The sequence below is a fragment of the Apodemus sylvaticus genome, chromosome 1, assembly GCF_947179515.1.
Source record: "Apodemus sylvaticus chromosome 1, mApoSyl1.1, whole genome shotgun sequence".
Lineage (NCBI taxonomy): Eukaryota > Metazoa > Chordata > Mammalia > Rodentia > Muridae > Apodemus > Apodemus sylvaticus.
In genome coordinates, this window is record NC_067472.1 from 154093084 (window position 1) to 154119984 (window position 26901).

The 26901-nt window shown below is 43.4% G+C and overlaps 1 protein-coding gene across 2 annotated transcripts in view; it reads right to left on the bottom strand.

Moving 5' to 3' along the window:
- The window catches only part of Atp10a (ATPase phospholipid transporting 10A (putative)), a 174810-nt gene that overhangs the window by 146923 nt on the left and 986 nt on the right, over positions 1–26901 (bottom strand). The gene's annotated exons all lie outside the window — the stretch shown is intronic.

Consider the following 26901-nt stretch of genomic DNA (forward strand, 5'->3'; position numbering starts at 1 on the left):
GATTATAACCTCAGGGATTGGCTCAGTTCCCCCCAGCTATCCCTTTCATCTCCAGTGTGGAATAGATATTTTTTTTAAAATTTGATTGAACAACTAAGTGTTATCACTCAACTTCAGATACAGTTCTGAATTCTTCTCATTCAAGTATTAATCAGATCCGACCTTGCTTACCTTCCAAGATCAGGCAAGTTCACAGCATTATGGCTGTTAAATCTGATGGCCTGCATCTTGAAGGTCATTGTGCAGTAAAGACCCTTGTGGATTCTGGGGAGAAGCATCCCTCTAAGAATTGTGGCTCCTGATAATAGTACTGTCTGTGATTTGTGCTTAAAATGTTCCCCTGAGAAAATTCTTGAACAGACCACCAATAGTGTATGCTCTAAGATCAAGAATTGACAGATGGGATCTCATTAAATTACAAAGTTTCTGTAAAGCAAAGGACACCATCAAAAGGACAAATCAGCAACCAACAAATTGGGAAAAGATCTTCACCAACCCTACATCAGATAGAGGGCTAATATCCAATATATACAAAGAACTCAAGAAGTTAGACCCCAGAAAACCAAATAACCCTATTAAAAATTGGGGTACAGAGTTAAACAAAGAATTCTCACCTGCAAAACTTCGGATGGTGGAGAAACATCGTAAAAAATGCTCAACTTCATCAGTCATTAGGGAAATGCAAGTCAAAACAACCCTGAGATTTCACCTTACACCAGTCAGAATGGCTAAGATTAAAAACTCAGGAGACAGCAGGTGTTGGTGAGGATGTGGAGAAAGAGGAACACTCCTCCACTGCTGGTGGGATTGCAAATTGGTACAACCACTCTGGAAATCAGTCTGGCGGTTCCTCAGAAAACTGGGCATGTCACTTCTGAAAGATCCTGCTATACCACTCCTGGGCATATACCCAGAGGATTCCCCAGCATGTAATAAGGATACATGTTCCACTATGTTCATAGCAGCCCTATTAATAATAGCCAGAAGCTGGAAAGAATCCAGGTATCTCTCAATGGAAGAATGGATGCAAAAAATGTGGTATATATACACAATGGAGTACTATTCAGCCATTAGAAACAATGAATTCATGAAATTCTTAGGCAAATTGATGGAGCTGGAGAACATCATACTCTGTGAGGTAACCCAGTATCAAAAGATCAATCATGGCATGCACTCACTAATAAGCGGATATTAGCCTGGAAAACTGGAATACCCAAAACATAATCCACACATCAAATAAGGTACAAGAAGAACGGAGTAGTGGCCCTGGTTCTGGAAAGACTCAGTGTAGAAGTATAAGGCAAAACAAGAACAGGGAAGTGGGAATGGGTGGGTGGGAGAACAGGGGGAGGGAAGGGGGCTTATGTGACTTTCGGGAGTGGGGGGCCAGAAAAGGGGAAATCATTTGAAATGTAAATAAAAAATATATCGAATAAAAAAAAAAGTTCCCCTGAGCAAGCAAGAGAAATTGCAATAAAGCAGCCTTCCTCAGCATTAGTGATCAGCATGGTCTCAGAAACCTGCCCACTGAGAACTTTCTCACACTGCTCTGTGTTCAGTGCATATCCATCTCAAAGAGTAGCTGCCTCTCTACCCATAAGCTTTCCATTTCAGGAACATCTCATAACACAATAGGATAGTATTTCTCTATGAACGCTGTGTCTTCTAGTAAGGGTGTTAACATGTTTACCTGGTGCCAATAGTGGTTCATATTGCCCTCCTCTCATTAACAGTTACAATGCCAACATCAGAAGCAAAGGGATGTGGCATTCCTAAATCAGCACAGGGACACTGAGCAGTGCTTGCGCATTAGCACGTTTCTTTAGACCATGGCTATTTGACTTGTACATAAAGGTAACATACTGGAACCTATGAGGTGGCTCAGAGGGTAATGGAGCTGCTCAGAAGCCTGACCACCTGAGTTTGACCCCTAGAACCCACAAGAACCAGTAAGTTGTCCTTTGACCTCTATAGAGTATACAGAAGCACACATAGACATGGATACACACACACACACACACACACAATGTAACTTTAAAATTGTAAAACAGTGAGATATAAGATGATGACAACTACTCAAAATTCAACATTACCTAAACAAAGAACACAATTTGAAAACAAGCGAGACATGAAATAATTCCCTCAAGAAGACAAGAGTAGAACAATAAAAAGCTCAATGGGGTCATCCTGCCCACTGACCGGTACCCTAGCTGTGGACCTGGCATGAAGTACCATGGGGCCGCCACAGGATCCTTTATAAGGTGTGCTGTGAATGCTTTCATCTACACAGGCAAGTGGATCGGATTCTGACCTCCAGTGCCTAGACTGGATGCACCTGGTGTTAGAACAGAAGCCAAGACAGTTGCCCTCAGATCCTACAGGTCCCCTGATATTATCCCTTGGCTTTATCCTGTAGCCTATTGAACTACTTCCAAGGTCAAATTGTACAGGGAGGAGCAGGTTAAAGTGAATTGATACCATCTTGTTCTAGCACCAAAAGTATCTGTTTTCACATTTTTCTACACTGAACTGACAACAATAATAGGCCCAGCCCTCAGCCATCTACCTCAGTCTGGGCTGGGTCAGCTGCTTTCCATGTTTCACGCCGCCAGCCCACACTGGGGTGTGCTGAAGCTTCCAAGGACCACAGCTCCACAAATGGTAAGATTCAGAGACTGGAGAAAACTCTTCAGCTCAAGCTGTGTAACTTAAGCCAGGTGGAGGAGGTGGCTCAGTGCTTGCTAAGAGACCATGAGAACCTGAGTTCAGCTGCCCAGCACCCAGCTAACAGTGACTGTCAGTAGGTATCTGTCACCTCAGCATGGCGGTACAGAATATTGCTTGTCTTAGTTACTTTTCTGCTGATGTGATCAATCACGATGACCAAGCCAACTTACAGTAGAAAGAATTTATTTGTGGCATATATAAGTTTAGAGGGTTAGAGCCCATGACCATCAGAGTGAAGGAGCGCCCTCCTGATGTGAAGGCAGCAGCTGAGAGACTGCATCTTGAGGCACAAGCACAAGGCAGAGAGAGCTAATTGGGAATGCAATGGCATGGGCTTTAGAAATCTCAAACTCTAGGAAGGTCACAGCTCCTAGTCATTCCCAAACAGCTTCATCAACTGAGGACCAAATATTCAAACATTTAATACTGTAGAGGAGATTCTCATTCAAACCAGCAAACTGGTGGTTCCTTAGGGGGATTGCTGGCCAGCGACTCTGGCCTAATTAGTAAACTCCATATTTAATGACCAATTCTGTCTCCAAAAGTAAGATGAAAAGTGAGAAAAGACCACATAGTCCTTCTCGGGTGTCTCACAATCACCTGTAATTCCATCTCTGGGAGTATGGTAAACTTCTACCCTCTATGTGCACCAGCACTCCCATGCACATATCCACATAGACACAAACACATCATTAAAAATAAAAGAAATCTTTTTTAAAATGAGAAAGGGTACACAGTTAACAGTAAGAGCCTGGCTGAACATTACTAGCTCCTTAGAGCCAAGTGGAAGCTCTTGGGACATCAGGGTGGGTAAGTCCCTCTGTGCTCTGATTTGCCATGTGTATCCTATGCTATATAGCAAAAGCACCTTTGTAAACCCTGTGATTGTGAAGCTAGGCTTCTAGTTATATAGCTGCTTTTCAGCATTCCTCCAAAAGCCACAGATCCCCCCCATCTCCTCAACATATCCAAACCACGGAGAATAGAATAAAGCTTGGGAGATACTCAGGAGAATCTCATCCCCACTAAATAAACAAACTAACTAACTAACTAACTAACTAACTAACTAACTCACAGCCATAAATATGAAACCCATAACATTTGAGCACTCTGCTTTTCTGCCAGGCTCACAGGTGCCAAAGCTATTTCTAGAGGAGCTCTTTCCAGTTAAAGCAAGAAACTCTTAAGTTCCAAAACAAGCACATACTGGTATAAAGAGCAGGCCTGTTCTTTTTACCTGATTCCTCCATTTCCTGCTCTTCAGACACAATTTTGAAGGATTTTCCTAAGATAACAATATTTAATTTCTGGAGGTAACTCAATGATGGAGCCCTTTTCTGCTATGACCCAGGCTCTGGGTTTGATTCTTGACACTATATATACTTGACAGTATATATTTGCTGTGGAAATACAAGAACGCTTACACACACCTATATAGCCAGACACCACAAATGACACAAGAACACAAAGCACCTAAGGAGCACCAAGGTGACGTTGATTAGACACGTATTCCTTGATACTGGTTATGGCACACCATTGCAATCTGGTGAAGAGTGACCATTCAGTCCAAAGGACCTGGAGATATGATGGCCACATCTGTAATCGCAGCACCCGGGAGGTAGAGGCAGCAGCTGATCGTGCGTTCAGGTTCATGTGCTGGATATTAAGTCAGAGTGAAAATTATCATACAAAAGGAATCAGTGAAAGAGATGAAAACCCAGCTATCAAGGCCACATGTAACACGGCATGGTATTGGGGAGTGCTGTGCTATGCAAGTGGGAACAGGGGCCCTGGACCCTTTGACCTTTCTCCAGCCCAGGCACACTTCTGCCCTCAGAAGTACCCTTCTCCACAGTAAAACTCTGAACAGGTCGAACTCATACAAAAGAGGGGGTTCCTAAGCTGTGACACTGTGCACTGTTGTTCCATTTGCATATGATCATCCCTCCTATTGGCATCTTGGAGCAGAGTACCTTGGCCTGGAAGTATAGGATACTAAGGTAGTAGAAGAATAAGCAGCAAATCCCAAGTGCAGGGACAAAGTGGAGCTTGTGTGTAATGTGGTAAACATTGATCCAGAGAGACTGTTAATCTTCTATCCATGGCCACCGAGCCCCAGAATCTAAGAAGACACAATAGGAAGAAACAACCTCTCATTGCCAGACTAGAACCAGAACCAAAGCTTGATTAAAGCAGAAGGATCTGAGAAGCATTAATAAAAGATGGAGGAGAAAAACTTGACAGAGCTTCTGAAAGCAGGCAAGCCTTCAAAATGAAGGCATCAGCAAGGACCATGTGTGTGTGTGTGTGTGTGTGTGTGTGTACAAAAACAGGAGGAAAGGGAGTTTCTTAACAACCCTTTGAGATCCAACCTGAGAGTCACTAAAAGAGTAAACATGTCTAATGGTAAGACAAACATGGCTACTCTTCTTGGAGAAGCTGTACTCACACTTAGCTAGATCTTGCCCCATTCTCCCTCAAGAAGCACATACTCCAGACAAGAGTGCACCTCACTTCCTTTCAAATGTCTCACTTTCCCTTAACCCCTGTGCTTAAGCTTCTACTAATATACAATTTCCAATTCTTTCTCATCATAATCAGTTAGTCCTGATACCCTTGTCAGCATGAAAGGCATGTACCACCCCAGTCTGGCCGCAATCAAGGTCCCTACAAAGTTTAGGAGACACTTCAGATCAATGAGGGTGGCAGTGCAGAGCTGTGTCTCTGTTCTTTCGTATTGACAACCACCTTGCTCATCCTGTCCTAGATACACTGAAACTAACACACACACACCCACACACACACACACACACACACACACAAACACACACACACACAATGGTCTACAAGCATGGAAAGCACAAATACTCAAGGAGATGCTAGTTTATCCATGTCCACAGCAGCACTGACAACAATAGCCAAAATTTTGCTCAGCTCATGGCTAAGTAGACAAACAGAATGTGGTATATCCATAAAATAAAACATTATTTGGCCTTAAGGAGGCAAATGCTTACACATGTACACATTAACATAAGCATTATGTTAAATGAAATAAGCCAGTGTCAAAAACAAATACTCTATTATTTCACCTACATGAAGTATTTCAATATCCAGTAAAGTAGAAATGAAACTTCTAGTTCTTTGGAAAGTTATTTATGCCAAATGTTGTTTTTCTGGTACACACAGGTGAAAGGACGACTTGCTAAAGCAAACACATGAAAGACTGTTCTCCTGAAGCAAACACAGGTGAAAGGATGTTTAGATACAGCAAACACCTGGAAGGACACTTGATGAAGGAGTATAACATGACCCACAGTGGGGATGACCATTGAGCATTGGATTGGTTTGCTCCACCTTGCTATTCTTTGCTAAAGACAGCATGTATTGGTTTTCCTTACATAGGCATTGTTGAGCTCAACTTGTGACAATGCCGCCATTGAAAGAAACTGGGTTTCTTCAGGATTCAACTACAGCTGTCTGGTGTCTGCTTGCTGAAAGAACTGGACTGTAGGTGCTAGTTCATACCTGGTGCCTGTCTGCCTGCCTGGAGGACTGGTCTACAGGTGCTGAATTGTATTTGGTGTTTGCTTTTGGACTGAACTGCTGCCCAAGAAGATCAAGCTTGCCCTCGCCAAAGAGCAGGTCCACATTCCCCATATCCTAATAATTTTTCTTTTTCACCTGCTCTGCTGGGTAGTAGGCCAGAGGAGAGGTTGAATCCTTATTAAACGTAGGTTGCAAAAAAATGTATGCCTACAATCCACAGAGACAAAAAGTAGAAGGTGGTTCCCAGGGGCCAGGGGAGGTAGAAATGAGCTGCCAGTGTCTAATGGGTACGAGACTCATTTGGAAAATGTTTTGGAGATGGATAGTGGTGGTGGTCACAAAGCAATGTGAATATACTTCCTTCTGCTAAAATTAACAGAATGATAGATGGTATGTTTTGTATTTGCTATAATGAATTGACTTAAAAGAAAGCACAAAAATGCTCAAGGTGCTCAGACTGTCAGTAACAATGATGAATCCTGTGTGTGCAAATTATCCTTTATATGATGAGAATACTTTATGCTTAATCTTGGCTATCTATTTGACTGGATCTGGGATTAACTACTGGACAGGCCTCTGGACAAAAGGGTCTGAGGGGATCTCCTGGGAGGATTTATTGAGGAGGAAGACCCTCCCTGAATGTTAGCACTTTTTCTTCAGACTTCTTTACAGCTAGGCTGCCCGCTCCAGGGAGGGCTCTTTCCTCCACTGATCTCCACACATGCACCACAGTATAGTGGATGCCCTAGTACACACACACACACACACACACACATCAATTACAAACTAAAATCATAAGATCTCAACCATGAATCAGAATTTTCTATACCAAAGTGATGATTGAGAAGAAAGGGAAAAAAGCAAGGAAGAGAGAAAGAAAAGGAGAAGGAAAAAGGGAGGGAGAGAGACAGGGAAGGAAGGGAAGGAGGGAAGGAGGGAGGGAGGGAAGAAGGAAGGAAGGAAGGAAGGAAGGAAGGAAGGAAGGAAGGAAGGAAGGAAGGAAGGAAGGAAGGAGGAAGGAAGGACAGGGATAAATTATAGGGATAGGTAGTGTTTACCTAACACATTTTTGAGACCCTGAGTTCAATCCTCAGTATATGCCCCTACACACAACAAATTATAAATAAAAATTGTTCAGTGAGAGTAATAGTGAGAAATAAGAGCCAAGAAAAATCTCACATATCTGTCATAGAAAAAGGTGTAAATAAAATAATGACAGCAATAACCATTATCATATAAAATGTTATTGCTTACTTTTCTACAAAAGAGATCTGAGGGGCAAGACGTATACAATAAAATCAGAGTTTAATAAAAGCACCATTGTTTACTAAATAAATGGCACATATATAATCTTAAAGATTGTTCAGGAGAGAACAATTACACAATGGCTTCCTCCCATTCTCTGTAGGGTCTTTTCACTCTGTTAACTGTTTATGTTGCTGTGTGGAAGCTTTTGCACTTAATACAGCCCTATTTGTTCATTTTTAGTTTTGTTACCTCGTTTTGGGAGCTATTACCAAAAAATCCTTGCCCAAACCCACATCCTGAACTGTTTCCTCCATGTATTATCTACATAAGACATGCAGAGAAAAGTTCCCTCCTGTGTAAAATAACAAGTTTGTTCAGGGTACATCCCATGGCAGCCCCCGGGAGCAACTTCCTCCTCTCGGTAGCCCACTCTCTTCCTGCACTATCTTACTCAAATTGCTTTGAGTTCCCCTAGTTAGCACATTTTCTGAGCCACTATGTGCTGGAGGGGACTAAAGCATACGTCTGGTATTCTGTCACCGAAGTGACACTTTTTTTTCCCCAACAGGAAAAGACCCTAGCAGTATGTGTTGCAATCTCCACAATCTTCAACTGAAACTTGGAGAGAAAAGCTCAGAAAAGGATGCAGCCACACCCTCTGGCTTGGCAATAGTCAGAAGTCTGCAAACGGCCCTTCCATGTGCTTAGGAGTCTGGAGAACTGGATGGACTAAGGGACAAGCGCTGGTGTCTGGCTGAAGCAGACCAGAGGGCTTATGTCCTCCTCCCTCCTGAGTCACGGTGGCTCACTAGGCCAGCTGGCCCGCTTGCCTAATGTGAGCGGTCATGGGAGAGGCATGTGGAAGGAGAGACAGGATACAATTGTCTAGCTCCCCTCTCAGCTTCACCTGAGGTGAATCAATGTCGCTGCAGTGACAGGATGTCAGACTTAATACCTTAGTCATCTCCAGCACACAGTAGGCTCAGAAAGCCTGCTAACTCAGGGAACTCAGAACAATTTGAGTGAGACAGTGCAAGTGATTACCAAGGTAGCTAAGTGTCACAATGTGACAAAGGCTCCTACCAGGAACCAAAACATAACTTCTGAATGTGTGTTCTTAACAATTATTAGAAATACAAACACAGGAGTGGTATAACAGGGTCCTCATGGCAAGTGTCATGCCCAGTTTTCTGAGGAACCAACCACCAGACTGATTTCCAGAGTGGTTTTACCAGCTTGCAGTGGAGGAGTGTTCCTCTTTAAGGACACATGCTCCACTATGTTCATAGCAGCCTTATTATCTGGAAAGAACCCAGATGTCCCTCAATGGAGGAATGGATACAGAAAATGTGGTATATTTACACAATGGAGTACTATTCAGCAATTAAAAACAATGAATTCATGAAATTCTTAGGCAAATGGTTGGATCTGGAAAATATCATCCTAAGTGAGGTAACTCAATCACAAGAGAATACACATGGAATGCAATCACTGATAAGTGGGTATTAGCCCAGAAGCTCTGACTACCCAAGACACAATTAACATATCAAATGATTCCCAAAAAGAAGGAAGGAGAGGACCCTGGTCCTGGAAAGGCTTGAAGCAGCAATGTAGGGGATTACCAGAACAGAGAAGTGGGAGGGGGTTGATTGGGGAATGGGCTGAGGGAAGAGGGCTTATGGGACTTAAGGGGAAGGGGACTTATAGGGAAAGGGAAAATCATTTGGAACATAAACAAAGAATGTAAAAAATGTTTAAAAAGAAAAAAAAGAAAATTTACGCTTTAAAAAAAATATATAAAGAATCTAGTAATTGACTTAATGTAGTGGTGGATAGTTTGAAAAATCCTATATTTTGTTATAAGCAAAAATCAACATATTAATAAAAATTCAATAAAAAAAAAGAAAAAAAAACACAAAATGCCTAACAATAGTGACATCAAGTGGGTGGGCATGTAGCTCAGCTGTTCAGTATGTAGCGGAGTTTGATCCCCTGCACAGCAAGGAATAAACCAAACGGTAATAGCTGGACCTAATCACATACATCTGTAATTGTAGCTCTCAGAAGAAGAGAAAAAGAATCAAGAGGCCAGCCAGTCCAACACAGTAAGACATGGTTTCAAACAAGCAAACAAACAAACGCCCTCAGAATTCCAGAATACCTTATCTCAACAAAAAGGCAAAACAAAAGAATCAAATAAAGCAAAGCGCTTTGTTTAAAACCATTCAAATGACTCCATTCAAATATGGTAGGATTCCTGCCATGTCATTAACTCCTCTGGTGTGGAATTCCTTTAGAGGCTGTAATTTCTCCCAGAGGAATCATGGCTAGAGAAGAAAAGCAGACTGGGGAGTTTCCCTGTAGGTCTTGGTCTCTCAGCCCACCCTTGCAAAGCTGTTCCTACCCGGAGGACTTTCTAGGAAAGCCCTACAGTTCCCACAAGCCTGATGCTAAAGGACAAACAAGGCATGCCCTCTGAGCTGGCATCCTTATGGAAAAGGCCTCAGGTCCCCAGAGTACCCACATATTCCAGGAGGCTTCTTACAGCGTCTTTGTGAGGAAGCTCCCTCCCTGCAAGGCCGGTCCTGATTTATATTCCTTTAAGAAGCTGGAGACTTATTTTTGAGTTTTCATTTTTATAATTATTCATATAGGCAAAAAGATGATTTTTCAGAGCCAGAAGAGATAGGAGAAAACCAACAGGCAAGCTTCCTCTGACCTACACACACACACACACACACACACACACACACACACACACACGTTTAAAAAGACCATTTCAAAGACACCATTAAATGGGTCAGTGAATTAAAATCACTTTATGTTTTAAAAACTAAAGCAATTAGGCTGAGGCAGACAAATTACAGCCTGGACTATGTAGTGAGTTCCAAGTCCTTCAGGGCTAAATAAGTGAGACTCTTACCACAAACAAACAAAAACCAAGGTATATTTACAAACTAAGTTATCATATATATAACACTGTCAAATTGTTAATTCCAATAGTGCCTTGTTTTTACTTTTTCAAAAAGATTTCATGTGCAGTCGCCACTGATATACCTAGGATAGTGTGCAGTCTTCAAAGTCACCCTAGGATTGTGTACAGTCCCTGAGGTCATCCTAACATCATGTGCTGTCCATACTTCACTGTGTTCCGTGATAAAGCTGATGATAACTTTGTCTTGGCTAGAAAAACATCTAGATCCCATTGAAGACGGGTCACAAAAATTGCAGTATGTCTACAAAGAGCTGCACTGACCTCATAAGCGCACCTGCCTGTCACATGATTACCCTTTCCGTGTTCAGGCCCTTACTCCTCACAGAATGTGGAGGGGCTTCTCCACGCTTAGACAGTATCACTCCTCAGGTATAAATGAGGAGAGTGGCTGTAAATAGCAGCATCTATGCAGCACCTACCTGCTGGCAAGGGTTCTGTTTCATGGAGATTTTTAATTATACCTGGCTAATTTAAAGTAAACAAAATAATTCCTTATAACCATGTAAAACCAATTGGTCTGAGAAGTATTCCAAAATATAGTATCTCTAGTGGATGAATGGCCAGAGGATTTGTATGGGACAATGTATATGAACTCTACTTTAGCAAATGCAATCCAAGTAAGCATAGAAGGCTAAGGATGTTCTAAAAATGTAGAAATCAAAATAGCATCTGCGATTTTTCCTGTAAGTTATTTCACTCTGCTATATATAGCAAGGAGGTCTTGAACAAATAAGCCTTCTGGGTTCCCCTGTTCCAGGAACCCAGCAGGAAGAAGCTGGCCACCACGAACTGTGAAGGGCAAAGGTCCCACCATCTCAATCTCCCACAGCCAAGGAATCTAGTTGTGTGGCAAGGCTGTGCCTCCAGAACGTTCTTCCAAAAATGCTTTTTAATACCTGCCTGGAGGATGTTCCGAAGTGGGACTGTGTCACACAGAATAAGAACATCATACTCAGAGGTTGTGGCTCACGAGCATCAAGTCCCAGGAAGGATGGAAGTCACTGTGCTAACTAAGTATCTGACCACACACCTGATAGTAGTGGCCCACTAGGATAAGACCCCCTGAACACTCTTGTCAGGAAAGACAGAATCTGCAGAGGTGGGTAGTCACCATAATGAATGATGGGCTGAAGTAAGGCCGTAGGAGCTTCATCTATAAAAGAAGTACACTGGAAATAACAGGGCCATCTATGAATCCAATAGAAAATATATAAAATAAGCGTGATATAAAGATCAAAGCAAATGATCGGGGTTATATTAGAAGGCTTTTGAAGTCAGATCAAATGTTTCCTATTGACTAAAGAATATCAGTTACAAAAATAACTTCAGAGCAGGGAAGGCAAATAGCTAGGCAGAAGTTGCTTACCCACCATGTACAAAGCCCTGGGTTTAACTTGAAACATAAAATGATAGATAGATAGATAGATAGATAGATAGATAGATAGATAGATAGATAATGTTGTTTTATAAAAAAATAAAAAGGATGAAGTATGTTTAGTGGAGGCATGGTGTGCTGTGGGGAAAAGGGGTGCCTCTGTGGGCCATGCTGAGGCATCACTTGACCCTTTATAGGACGTTATAATATAGAATAGAGTTTATTTAGGACATGGGGAAGGGGAATTGAGCAGGTAAGAGAGAGACAGAGAGACAGAGACGCACACAGAAAGGGAGAGTGCGAGAGAGTAGTAGAGGTTGGCTATGAGCACACACACACACACACACACACACACACACACGGGGGGGGGGGGGTAGAGGAATGGGGAGGGAGGGAGAAGAGGGGGAAGAGGGAGAAGAGGGTAAGAGAGCAGGAACAAGAGAAGAGGGGAAGAGAGTGAGGAGGGGGCAAGCGGCCTCTTTTATCGTGAGTCAGGCAAACCTGGCTATTGCCAGGTAACTGGGGCAGAGCCTAGGCGAAATGCAAATGGATGGATATAGATAGATAGATAGATAGATAGATAGATAGATAGAGATAGATGATCGATTGATCTTTGCTTAACTCAAACCAATTACCTATTTTAAGTCTCTAAATTCATAATAATAAATGTTTAGATGAAATCATCTTTATAAAAGTGGCTGACTGCAAACTGGAGCATGCATTATTGGTAGGAGTGCAAACTGCTCCAGTAATTTAGGAAATCAGTCTGCAGTTTTCTGAAAGCTAGCTGTGTAAGTTTACCACATGATTCAGCTATATACTTAAAAGATTCTATGTTCTCTTTATCCATGTTCATTCTTCTCCATTCACAATAGCCAAAGAATGGAAACAGCCTAGATGTTCATCAACTGATAAATAGATAATTAAAGTGTGGTACATATCACAATTTAATGCTATTTAGCTGTTAAGATAAAGATGTTATATAGTTCTAGAGATGAATGGATGGAGCTGGAAATAGTGAATCAGAGTGAAGTGACCCTGGTCTAGAAAGAGTAACATCGTGTATTGTGTCATACATGGATGCTAGCTTTGAACCTTTGGATATGTGTGTGCTTAAACTGGGAGTACACATCGAACTCAGGAAACCAGTAAGAGACAGTAGGTAGGTAGCTTTTAAGAGAGGGTGATAGAAGGTAGCTGACATGAAGGGGACAGGGGACTAATTAAGTAAGAAGGGTTAAGTAGGTTGGCAGATGAGAGGGAAGGGGACAGAGAAAATGGGGCTGGATAACTAACACTGAAGACTTTGAAAAAACCCAAATGGAAGCATTCTACAGACCTTGCCTCTGCGTCTTTCCACACTGGGATTTTATCTGGCTTTGATCTCCTGTTGGCAAGTGATGGGTAATTAGGATGGGAATGCCTACCCAGTAATTCTACACATTCCTGACATTTGGCTTTGTATCTGCTAGCCCAGATGGGGTTTCAGTTTGTTGTTCAGTGAGATTCGATGGACCCCAAGCTGCAGGCTCTTGCCATTGCTCTTGCTTATCCTGCAGAACGTGATGGTGAGCCCCTACGCTGAAAAATAACCACACATTCAAGGCAGAGGATGTGGAGAAATCAGGCTGGTGCTGACCTGGAAGCTTCATGTCTACTGACCAGCTTTCAGAGTTCTCACTCACCTATCTGCAAGCTGTAATAACGACCAGCCTGGCAACAGATGTCATTTGGTGCAATAGTGGCATGACTATTAAGGAACCAACCAACCACTTCATGGTAGGGTTTAAGGCCCACTCCACAAGGTCAACTTATGCCAGCCACTACTAAGAGAGACAAGAATCCAGAGGCCAGGCATGTCATAGACCTTAGGGAAGAGTCTACTGCTCTTATTCTGCGAAACAGACATGCTATTAAATAGACTGCCAATGACTTGTTAGGGCAATAGATTAGTGCATCTCTCACCCCTCATTGGAGAAAGTTCTTTTTGCAGTAGATGGTGATTCACACAGAGGCCCAAAACTCATCAACATGCAAAGAATAAGATATTATAGAGTGCTCAGCAGTACGAGAGACACATGCATCCCACACTCCTCCTCAAGGCTCAGGGATGCTCTCCTAGAGGAGGGTGGAGTGAATGTGACTGCCCTGGATGACTACATGGAAACAGGGCTTTCCACTGACAACACAGCAGGTGCACATATTAATTGTGACAATGGTTGTGGGAGCACACAGGAGATCAAAGCCAGATAAAATCCCAGCATGGAAAGAGGGAGCTGCCGCACCCATAGGTGAAAAGCTGTTGGCAAGCAATGGCTGCTTGGAAAGATCTAGTCAGTTTTCTTCAGGTAAGTATCTCCTGAAGATGCTTCGGATGCTCTAGCAGATGTTCCGACACTGATGCACATACTGGTAGCAGTAAGTGGATCCCGTGGGAAGAGTGGTAAATAACAGCTAAAGAGTTGGAGGAGACGGAATGGGAGGATTTAATTGAAATACATTATATGCCTGTATGAAATTCTCATTCAATAAAATAAAACCAAAACATAATATACGCAGTGCTTTTGTCTTGCAATGTGGAGGAGATATGGTCTTGGGGGAAGAAGTATGTCACAGGAAGTAACTTCTGAGTTTACAGCCTCACCCCACTTGTAGTTTGCTGTCTTTGCTTCATTCTTACAGCTAAAGATGTGATCTTCCAGCTTCCTGTTCCTGCCACCGTGCCTGCTGTTTGCTGTCATGGCTCTACCTGCCATGACGGTCTCTTACTGCTCTGGAACCTTAAGCCAAAATAAACATTCCCTTAAGTTACTTTTGGGTATGGTGCTTTACCACAGTGACAGGAAAGAAACTACATGTTAAGAATCTATAAAGAATTCCAAACACTAAGTACTTACTCCCTCCTCCGGCAAATCATCCCAGCAGGAAAGGCATAGTGAAATGAACAGTTATATCGCAAAGGAAAAAATATAAATGATCAATAAATATTTGAAAAGCACACCATGTCTTTAGGAATCAGGGAGACACAAACTATAGTTTCTCTGAGAGCCCAACCTCTCCATCCTCAGAATGGCTATCATGAACAAAAAGAAAGGTATAAAATGCTGCTTAGCACTTGGAATAAAAGAAACTTACATACTGCTGGGGGGCATAGCATTGGTAACTAGTGCAGCCACTGCAGACAGCAGCAACGCAGCTCCCACAAAAGGCTGAAAAAAAAGTGCCTGTGCTATCCCCAGTGTACTGGCTGGTTTTGTGTGTCAACTTGACACAGGCTGGAATTATCACAGAGAAAGGAGCTTCAGTTGGGGAAGTGCCTCCATGAGATCCAGCTGCTGTGGGGCATTTTCTCAATTAGTGATCAAGGGGGGAGGGTCCCTTGTGGGTGGTGCCCTCCCTGGGCTGGTACTCTTGGGTTCTATAAGAGAGCAGGCTGAGCAAGCCAGGGGAAGCAAACCAGTAAAGAACATCTCTCCAAAGCCTTTGCATTAGCTCCTGCTTCCTGTCTTGCTTGAGTTCCAGTCCTGACTTCCTTTAGTGATGAATAGCAATGCAGAAATGTAAGCTGAATAAACTCTTTCCTCCCCAACTTGCTTCTTGGTTATGATGTTTGTGCAGGAATAGAAACCCTGACTAAGACACCCAGCTACCCACTCTTAGGTGTATATCTAAAGGATCCTACATCAGCACACAGATACCTGCACATCCATGTTTATTCACAAAACTAAAACATGGGAGCCTAGATGTTCACCAATAGATGAATGGATCATGAAAATGTGGTGTGTAATACTTAGCTGTAAAGGAGAATGAAATTGGAAGACTAGAAACGATCGATCTATGAGGGAAGGTAATGAAAGATCAAGAGCTCTATGGAATACATACAGCATGAAAGCAAGGGCTATTTAGGGAAAGGAGAGAGCCCAGCAAAAGGAAGGGAGGGAGGATATGAGACTGGGAACAAAAATAGAACAAAGAATAGCCAGGCAGGGGTGCTCATGCCTTTAATCCCAGTACTCAGAAGACTGAGACAGAGGCAGGCAGATCTCTGAGTTCCAGGCCAGCCTGACCTGCAAAGTGCCAGGAGAACCAGGGCTAAACACAAGGAGAGGGGAGAGGGGTGGAGTGAGGGTGGGGGTGGGAGTGGACATTGTAGCTTAATATAGCGCTCTGATGGAGTGCCCAGCTCCAGGGGGAAAAAATCAAATTCATAGCTTTACTCAGACACCAGCTTCCATTTTGAGCCTTTGTAGTAAGGCTGGAAGAATGGGGAAACAGTAACATTAGATCAAAGAAAGGAAGAGAGGCTCAGAGACAGAGTAAGCCCTGGTTTCAATACCCAGCATTACACAGGGGACTTGGAGGGGAGTAAATGAACTGTATACAAGAATTCTGCACTGTTTTTATAACTTGCCTAAGAGTCTAAAATTATTTCAAAACAAAGCTAGTAAACGTAGCAAGCTAATTGTTTCTTGTAGGAAGACAAAAGAGAGAACAACTCCAAGCACTTCTGGCATTGTGTTGTGTTTTGTTTTGTTTGTATTTGAGCTGTACAAAGTAAGGACTCCTTGTAAGTAAGAACCATCTCCACCTTCCAGCAACTCAAGAGGTGCAGGGAAGGTCCCCAAGCATGTCTCTCTAAATGAGGTGAAGACACCACCTTAGAACACAGTTTCGGCCAAAGCGAATTTAAACCTGTGCCTGATGAAGCTCTAAGGAAGTGTCTAGAAACATGGTAAGACATGCTGGTGTCACCAGCAAGCCACAGGCCCTACAGCACAAACAGCCTAATTTCTGAAAATAAAGTCTTAAGCCAAACCAAGAAAAATGAGCAGGATAGGGCTTATAATGGCAGTTTGCATACTGAAAGAGATTTAAGAATTTAGCAGCTAATTGCAACCAATAGACTTTATGTGGTTCAGATTAAAGCATACAAATGAAAAAAATGAATCCACTTAAGACCTGTGGATATCCAAACTGGGCTATTTAATAATTTAAAGAATTTTAGAATTTTAGGAATGATGGTAGTACTTTTAGGTTCATTTACTACAACTGTCAGGTTTTTTTTTAAAGCATCTACAGATGAAATGTTACAATGACTGAGAGTTGCTTCAAAATAAGTGGATGACAATCAGAGAATTATGCTTATGAGATCACCTTGTACTACACAGGGAGACCCTGTCTCAGAAAATCGAGACAGTGACAACATGGACAAAAACACTTTGGCCATATTACAGTAGCTTCAGAGGCCATCAATACTTTGGTCCTAAATCCTTCTTTGGCTAACGCTATTTCCCTGAGTAACTCTAGAGTTGTAAACAGCTTTGCCACTCCTTAGGAGTTCAATTACCATATGAAAGATGAAAGAATCTGGGCTTTTGTAAGGCCCATTAAAACAAAGCTACCTCCTCTCACTGGAAAGAATACAAAGCCAGTTCTACCTCAAGGCCCAGAAACTACACACTACTGACTCCTTTTTAGAAAGTAAAATCGGGCAGGTTTGCTTGTAGGAGAGACCTCGACTCAGGGACTCAAAGCTCGGGAAAGGGAGAGACAAGTTCACCAGGAAAGAGAAAGGAAGGCGGGAACGTAGAGGGAGGACAGCAGTAGGATGTCAGGATACAGAGCATGGCATTGCGGAAGGAAAGAAGAAAAATTGGTTAGGAAAGTATCACGTTCTCAGCTCTACTGAAACAACAAACTACAAAGATCAGTGAGCACAAGCTAGAAGTAACCCTGGCTCCCGGAAGCAGTTGAGAATAAAAGAAATGAAACAGGGCAATTCCCATAGATAGGTAGGTAGGTAGGTCGGTAGGTGGGTGGATGGATGGAAGGATGGACGGACAGACCGGACGGACGGACGGACAGACGGACGGACAGATTTGATTTAGGTCACGCAGACGACTGGAAACAAAGTCAAGCACAGAAATGTATCTCAGTTGTAGAACACTTAGAATGCGTAAAACTACGTTTAATCCTCTGTAGCAGAAAAAAAAGATAACACAGATAAGATGTAGGGAAGTGAAAACTTAGGTAGTGTTTGTATAAGGAAGGGCTGTTGGCCTAGCACCAGGGTTCCATGCAAAGTGGGGCTCACCTAGAATATACTCTTCAGTCATGGCTGCCTGGGGAGGCTAGCCTATTGATATCTGTTGCTTATTGTGTTACAGTGATCTAAAAAGACAGCTGTAGAAAGACAGAAATGGAAAGAAAGAGAGGCTTGGTCTGGCCTTATTCACACTGAAGGGGCATCCCATCACCCACAACTGCAGGTGACCACAACACATACAGGGGAAGGTGGAAGATGGTCCCTTACATGGGGCAGACAAGCCTTCTGTAGTCCATAAAGGATGCTGAGAAGTATAGTCCTTCAGCAGGAAACTATCATTCCTTACTCTGAGAGGACAGACAAGCGTGGAGAGAGAGAGACTAACTCTTATTGCTATCATAGTTTTCTGATATCTCCCATCACATAGTATTCTGTGTAGGTTGTCAAAGTTAAGCCTAAAATGAGTTTAGCATTCTGTCTAAGCTCCACCCACAGTTACCAGGTAACAGCCAGGTAGGCCTGACCCACTATGAGAGGGGCTTCTTGACCCTCCCTCACTCTCTTGCTCTCTCTTGCTTTCTCTTTTTCTTGCTTTCTCTCCCCCCTCCATTCCCTTCCTCCCTTCCTCTCCACGTGTGCATGGCCGGCCTCTACTCCTCTACTTTCTCTGCCTTTCTCTGCCTCTACCCTCTCCATTTCCCTCCCCATGCCCTGAATAAACTCTATCCTATCCTATACTGTCCTGTGGCTGGTCCCGCAGAGGCATCCCCTTCCCCCACACTTCACCACACCTCCATAGAACATGTCCCTCAGGAAAGTCCCAGGCTCAGGCAGGTCTTGGATGGAGGGCTATCTCTCACTGCACGATAGCTTCATTATAGGACAAACAGGAACAGGAATAGGATCTGCCAGAAGTCTGCTGCTTCTGCCTCTGGATGCACAGGCCTGGCCACCTCTGGCTGTGCGAGTCTGACCAGCCACGGTCATGTAGGCCAAAGCAGGGGAGAAAAAGACCAAAAATAAAACCCCATTATCTACAGATGAATTACACCCCATGACACACATCACAGGGGTGGATTCTCTGGTGTAGTGGAGGATCTCAGGTTCTGCACCCACACCTTAAATGTCTCAAACAACAGACCAGCAAATAGCAATTACTCTACCCTCAGTGTTTCCTAAAGTGACAAAGGGGATGCTGTGACCAGGGCAGCCTTGTACCTAAGCCTACCACCTAACTAGTGTGAGACCACACGATAGCTCAATTGGTCATGCCCTTTACCCTGGCATTCAATTCTTCCTCTTAAGAAAACCCAAGCACTTAAATATAAGAGTCTGGGGGCCATCTACTCAAACCACAACAATGTCTAAGTGGTATTTTTTTTTTGCTTTCACATTTGATGAATTTTGAATATTTATTTCAAATATTATTAAGTATTAATAATACCAGTTACTATTTAAGAACAAAAACAGACACAATGTGATAAGCTCAATATTTTAAAATTTGGAACTGTCATCTTAAATGATCATATTTAGCATTTGAAAACATGACAATACATATTTTGTTAACATCCAATTGTTATACACATGGTTATATAGTAAATACATCTTATATGTCATGCTGGGAAGAGAGACAATTTAAGTTGTATTCTCCCAAAAGAAATTATTTTCAATTTCCATTTTAAAAGTATACTCCCAGAGATAGTGACTGCCTTGCTTTTCCCTTAAGAGTTACTTTCTCGAACACTCTAGAGCAGTGGTTCTCAACTCTTGTAATGCTGTGAGCCTTAATACACCTCATATTATGGTGAGTCCCAACCATAAAATTATTTCATTGTTGCCTCGTAATTTTAAGTTTGCTACTTCTAGGAATTGTATTGTAAATATTTAATGTGGGGAATATCTAATATGTGACCCCTGTGAGAGGATCATTCACCCCCAAAGGGGTTGAAACTCAGGTTTAGAACCACTGCTCTAGAACATACTGAGTCCTATCCAAGTCAGTGGCTGCTATGTCAAGAACAAATTGTTTGCTTTACAAAGTCTTTCAAAATTAACCCCACTAAGAGAACCTTTTTAAAAATCTACATTCCCATTCCATACATTCAGCCAACAGATGAAAGAAATCAGTCATATCAAGTCTGTAATAAATAATTTATATAGACTGAATTAACAAGGGAAGTGCTGCTATTAGGAGATGGAGCCTTGTTGGAGTAGGTGTGTTCTTATTAGAGGTAATGTGTCCCTGGGGGAAGGGGGGGGCAGGCTTTGAGATCTCCTATGTTCAAGCTAGGCCCAGTGTGGCACACAATTTCCTTCTGCTGCCTGTGAATCAAGATGTAGAACTCTCGGCTCCTCCAGCACCCTATCAGCCTGAATGCTTCCCACCATCACTAAACCTCTGAAACTGTAAGCCAGCCCCAATTAAATGTTTCTCTTTGTAAGAGTTGCTGTGGTCATGGTGTCTCTTCACAGCACTGAAACCTTAACTAAGACACTTTTTTGTTCAGATTCATTCCTTGGGTGCTAACTTTATTTACAAAGCTTCCAAAGTGCTTGTTTCTTGTTCCTTGCTTACAGGAGTCTGACGTTAACAAACAGCTAATTATAGAACTTCTACAGAACTCTGGTGTAAGGTCAATTGTACAACTGAATTTACCTCATGTTAATCTTGATGTAAACGTTTTCCTCATATAACCTTGTCTCTTAATATTCCCACAAAGTTGTACAGTTATCTCCTGACTTATGTTCTGTATCTCTGTCAACTGTTAAGTTTTATCATAACCCTTTGGGTGGACCCTCCTCTAAGACACTCTTAATTGTGCTCCCTTTATCATCCTACCTGTCACTCTTGAAACAGTTACCAAGAGATAAAACAGTTCAGCGACCACTAAAAAGGGCCTAATCAGGCGTAGTCTAGCCAATCCGTCGCTGTTCTTGCCACTCTGGACACTGATTTGGGGACTCAGAATGAAAATAGCTGGACTGAAGCCTTTTTTGCATAGATTAACCTCTCTATCTCACTAGCTCAGATCAGATTAACATCCTGCAGGACCACCTTGACTCCTTGTACTCCCAAAGTAAAAAGCACTATGTTACATCTGACTACTGCTAAAAATGGGATTCTATGTCCTCCTCAAATAATGCTGCTTCTGGGCCAGCAAATCCTAACTGGTTTGAAATGGAACCTAAAGACACAGGAACCAGGCAAGTATTCCTCTGGTACTCTCCACCTCTGGCTCTTCCCCTTGATCTGTTTTCCTCCTGATTATCCTCATACCTAAGCTTTTACCCTGCCTCTTAATCGGTTCACTTACTGCTCTTCACTCACAAGCAGCTAATTATAGAACGTCTATGGAACTCTGGTGTAGGGTCAGTTGTACAACTGAATTTAACTCATGTTAATCTTGATGTAAACGTTTTCCTCATATAACCTTGTCTCTTAATATTCAGAAAATGTACCATGTAGGCTCCCCCAATACCTCTCTCCCTACAAAAGATCCATATATTCCAAATATATCTGCAAAAAAAGACCTTTTAGATGCTGTGGCGAAACTCTGGCAAAAAGGGACCTTCATCCCTTTAAACTAAGCCAGGGTAAATTCTTTACATTGGCCCTCTGTTTTCTTCTCTGCCTCTTTGTAGTTCTCTGCTACCTCTACTAGCTCATATTGGTGCAACAATCCTGCCAATGGGATCAGTCACTGCCGCACGGAATCAACTCTATGCCCACTCCCTCCCACCTCTGTTCCTCCCTATCCTTCAAACTTCCCAGGAAATCTCTGTTTAATTCTGTAAGTAAACCATCTGCTTAGAGGCCTCTCATAACTATCTCTTTAGGAATGTAGGATGGCAATGACCTAATCCCATCAAAGCCAATCAAGTTAACACCCTCCCCCAGCTACATGACCAGAGGACCCTGAGGTACCCACTTGGACAAGACTCTCTTCATCTGAAAGCCAGTAAAGTACCCCTGTCCTGCATTTCTTTATATCCTCTCACAGGATATGTTAGTTTACTGCTGAAGGTCTATACTTCCAGCTTCTCTTGCAGATTACAGAAGTCACTTCCGCCCCCCTAAGAGGCCACCTCCCATCTTCCCTTGGAGACATTTTGGCCATCTCATACATAAGTGACAAGATGCCCATTTCTATGAATAAACATGGTCCTACCTAGGGTCAGGCAACGCCTCTCTTTCTTTCTATAAGCTAACACCGATTACCTTCTAGACAATAGTTAAAGTGTAGGTCCTTCTGTTCCTTTACCACATCTCACAGTGGCACAGCTAACCCTCCATACCTGCTGGTTACACATCTGAGGGCCCGGCCAACATTGAACTAAACCTACACAATACAAAAGAATAACTCTTTACAGGAACACTCCTCCACTGCTGGTGGGGTTGCAAATTGGTACAACCACTCTGGAAAGCAGTCTGGCGGTTCCTCCGAAAACTGGGCACCTCACTTCCAGAAGATCCTGCTATACCACTCCTGGGCATATACCCAGAAGACTCCCCACCATGTAATAAGGATACATGTTCTACTATGTTCATAGCAGCCCTATTTATAATTGCCAGATGCTGGAAAGAACCCAGGTATCCCTCAACAGAAGAGTGGATGCAAAAAATGTGGTATATCTACACAATGGAGTACTATTCAGCCATTAGAAACAATGAATTCATGAAATTCTTAGGCAAATGGATGGAGCTAGAGAATATCATACTAAGTGAGGTAACCCAGACTCAAAAGGTGAATCATGGTATGCACTCACTAATAAGTGGATATTAACCTAGAAAACTGGAATACCCAAAACATAATCCACACATCAAATGAGGTACAAGAAGAAAGGAGGAGTGGCCCCTGGTTCTGGAAAGACTCAGTGAAACAGTATTCGGCAAAACCAGAACGGGGAAGTGGGAAGGGGTGGGTGGGAGGACAGGGGAAGAGAAGGGGGCTTACGTGACTTTCGGGGAGTGGGGGGGCTAGAAAAGGGAAATCATTTGAAATGTAAATAAATTATATCGAATAAAAAAAATAAATATCACAATTCCCCCCCCCAAAAAAAGAATAACTCTTTACATAGTATTTCCAATGTATTAAGTATTAAGTCACCTAGAGTTAAAGTACCCAGGGCAATGTGTGAGGGTTTGATGCAAAGAACTACACTCTTCACATAAGGAATTGAAGTATACTTGGTAACTGGTATCCACACAATCCCTGCTGTACACTTCATCTGTAGATTGCTCTCAGCTGTACATTGTGGGGACTCTTGCCCTGAACTCCTAGCAGAACATATGCTAACAGTGGGCTATCCAGCTCAGGCTGGCTGTCTCAACCCCTGTCCTAGAGACAGATATTTCTCAAGCCCACTAAATCTGGCTCAGGGGATCTCCCTAAATAGAGTCTGCAATCCACTAGAGGATAAAATGTGTTCAGAACATAGACAATGACTGCTTAAAATGCACAGCCTAGGAAGCCGCACTCCTGACAAGCACTGTGGAGGATCCTCAGAGCAAGGAGCTCAAGAGCCCTGTGACCAGGAAGCAGAAACACAAAATGCCTGCCGTATGAAGAGTGACATGTCATTAATTCACCTTCAAGGACAACAAGGTCCTGGATAAGGGCTCATTGAGCTCAAAGTATTGGCTCCCACCTATAGTTCCAGCTATTTGGTGACTGAGGCAGATAGGTTACTTGAGGACAAAAGTCAGCGCCAGCCTGGGCACCAGACTGAGATTACACATCTCAAACAGAAAGAGAGAGACAGAGACAGACAGAGACAGACAGATAAAGAGAGAAACAGAAAGACAGACAGACAGAGAGAGACAGACAGACAGACAGACAGAGACAGAGAGAGACAGAGATATGCTCTGATTGAATAAATACCTCATTTGCACTGTAACTGAGCACAGCACCTGGAAAAGGCACAAGAGAAGACAGACTTTCACATTTTACCGTAGCCTGCGACTTCCTGTGCTTACAAAGAGGCAGACTGACCTAACCCAGGTCTCATCCTGAGATCCCTGAGTGCAGTGACCCATGAGTCAAAGTTCATATCCATCCTCGTTCCATACGCTTTATAACTCATCCTTGGTCTCTCTATGCCCTGGCCACATGTCCATTTCCACCATGCCTTATCTGCAGCACCCACACCCCCTGCATGTCTCTCGTCACATCCCTCTCTGGTCCTTGCATGGCAACCCCAGATCCTTGGCGATCTTCTCTAAGAGGTGTCTCCTAGTAATCACCCTGCATCTCAGGGTCAAGAGCCCAGCCTAGCGCCCAGCTCAGGGCCCTAACAACAGCCCTGAAAGGAACCCAGCTTCCTTCTCCTTCCACCCAAAGTGCCTGACAATATCAATCCCAAACCTCCCACAATGGAAGAATTTGACCTGTCTTCCCATAACAAGGAAAAGAAGTGGGGCATAACTGTTCTTCCAACAGTTGGGAAGTGATAAAAGGAGGGGAGGAACTTCTGCATTGAAATGATGTGAAGGTCAAAGATGGAGATGAGACACCTGAGATGAGGCTCTACATACAGGCACCATGTCTCTCAAGCCCACAAACTACCCAGTGCCTTCCGGCAGAGAAGGGAAACTTCCAAGGGAAACTATTTACGAATATAACTTAGAGGCCGGGAGTACAGGGAATATCATAGGCCTCTTTAAGGCTGTACTAAACGCTCAGGAAACAACTGGGAACCTAAACTTCGGTGGATGTGGTTTTACAACATCAGTTCTCTGCCTCAGTTTTCTCATCCACAAAGTGGGGCTGTTATCAAAAGACAAATGGCAAATGGGCAGCACTCTGCCGACAGGAAATAAACTATCTCCTAAAGCTAAAGTGTTTCTGAAAAGGAAGCTACTGGGATGACAGGCTGGCTGGAAATGGGAAATACACGCTTCCAGATGCAGAGACTTGTCAGCGCCGCACCTTGACGTGTGCAGAGGGCACAGCTGCCTGGCGCTGGAGACACTGAGGGCTTTGTATGAAGGATTCCACATTGGCTTGCTGAGACTTCTAGTGAACAGGATTCAGGAAATTCCATAGCCCTTCCCATCCACGTCATCATGTCTGGTGACTAGGCAATGAGCACCTCTCCAGAGCAAGCAATAGGCCTTACTCAAAAACGTGGGCCATCACATAAGTACCACATCTTTCCTTCTTCATACTCATTCCTGGGCCCACTCGCAGACCTGCTAAGTCTAACACATTGAAGATCTGATACTCTAAAGAATGTGCCAGGGGTTCTTACAAAAAGTCTGAAAACCACAAGCATAGGAATGTGAGAAACCTGTCTGAGGCCCAGACCACACTGCACTAGCTACATGTTACTTAACCTCTCAGAACCTAACACTGTTCAGCCAGTCAAAACATGCATGATGGCCTAGGCAACACAGCAGGGACCTGTATCAAAAACAAAACGCAAAACTCTCCTGTTCTGTAGAGAAAGGGAGCCCCAGTCTTCTAAGGTATCCCACGGGACAGGTTCAACAACATCCCACAGATGTTCGAGGCTAGACTGGCCACTGAAAAGCAGGGCTTCTTAGGGTGTCTTCAGGCATGGTGGAAACTGAACATGAAGCATGTCTTCCAACTAGGAGGCCATGTCCATCCAACAAGGTAAGCCAGAAGCAAACAACGAACTGAACTGCAGATGATGGCCAAGACATCGCTTTCTTCAGGGGTGTCCCAGCTGAAGAGAGCCCTCCAAGGCCACGATCTACCTCCAGGTGATCCAGGTGGGGAATAAAGGGAGAAAGTCCACCAGGAAACCCTGGCTCACATCAGAGCCTTAGGGTTCTGAGAGTAGGAAACTTCCATCGGAAGTAACTCACTCTCAGGTCACCGACCTTGGAAACAGCCCCTCAAGGCCTCTTTTCAACTGGAAACAAGTTTTGGCCGGAGTGGGATAGTGGTAACCCACACCTTTAACCCCAGCACTCAGGAGCAGAGGGAGGCAGATCTCTGAGTTAGAGGCCAGCCTGGTCTATCTAGTGAGTTGTGGGACAGCCAGGGCTACACAAAAAATTGTCTCAGAAAACAAAACAAAAAAGTAAGAAAGGAGAAGCTGTTCACCCCCTTGGTAGAATTAGGGGAAAGCCGGAAGAAGCGGAGGAGGGGACCCTGTAGGAGGACCAACAGTCTCGATGAACCTGGATCCCAGAGATCTCTCAGACACAGGACCATCAACCAGGAAGCACACACCAGCTGATATGAGGCCCCCCAACACAACCTAAACAGCAGAGGAATGCCGAGTTTAGGTTCAATCAGAGAAAATGCACCTAACCCTCAAGGGACTGGAGGCCCCAGGGAGTTTAGAGGTCAGGTGGGGTGGGGATTGGGGGTGGGTACATCTTCATCTTCGTGGTACAAGGTGTAGGTAGAAAAGTCAGAGGATGATGGGAAGGGAAATAAAATCTGGAGTGTAAAATTAATTAATTAATTAATTTAAAAAAGAATGAAAGAGAGAGAGGAAGGAAGGAAGGAAGGAAGGAAGGAAGGAAGGAAGGAAGGAAGGAAGGAAGAAGGCTGGCTCATAGCATGGTTGTAATCCTAGCATCCCAGCACTGGGGAAACTGAGGAAGGAAGCCCATTACCAGTTCAATTAACAACCTGAGCATAATAGAGATCCTATCTAAAAACCACTGCAGAAACGGAGAGAAGGAGGAAGCATAAGGAGAGGAGAGGCAAAGGAGAAAAGAGGGAGGGAGAGGGGCACAGAGGACAGGGAGGAGCAAGGAGACAAAAACCTGGTACCCAGTCTGTGGCCGGATCACAGTTATCATAAGTGGATGAACTGTTGTTTTTGCCTGACCTTCAATCTGATCTGTGCCAGATGAATCAGAACTTTTTGTCCCAAGACAGTTATTATCTAAGATCAAGCTATAAATTCCTGCTTGTTAAATGCCATGGTGACTTGGCCAAGGATTGAGGCCAGGACTTCAGGTGATCATATCCTAGGCAT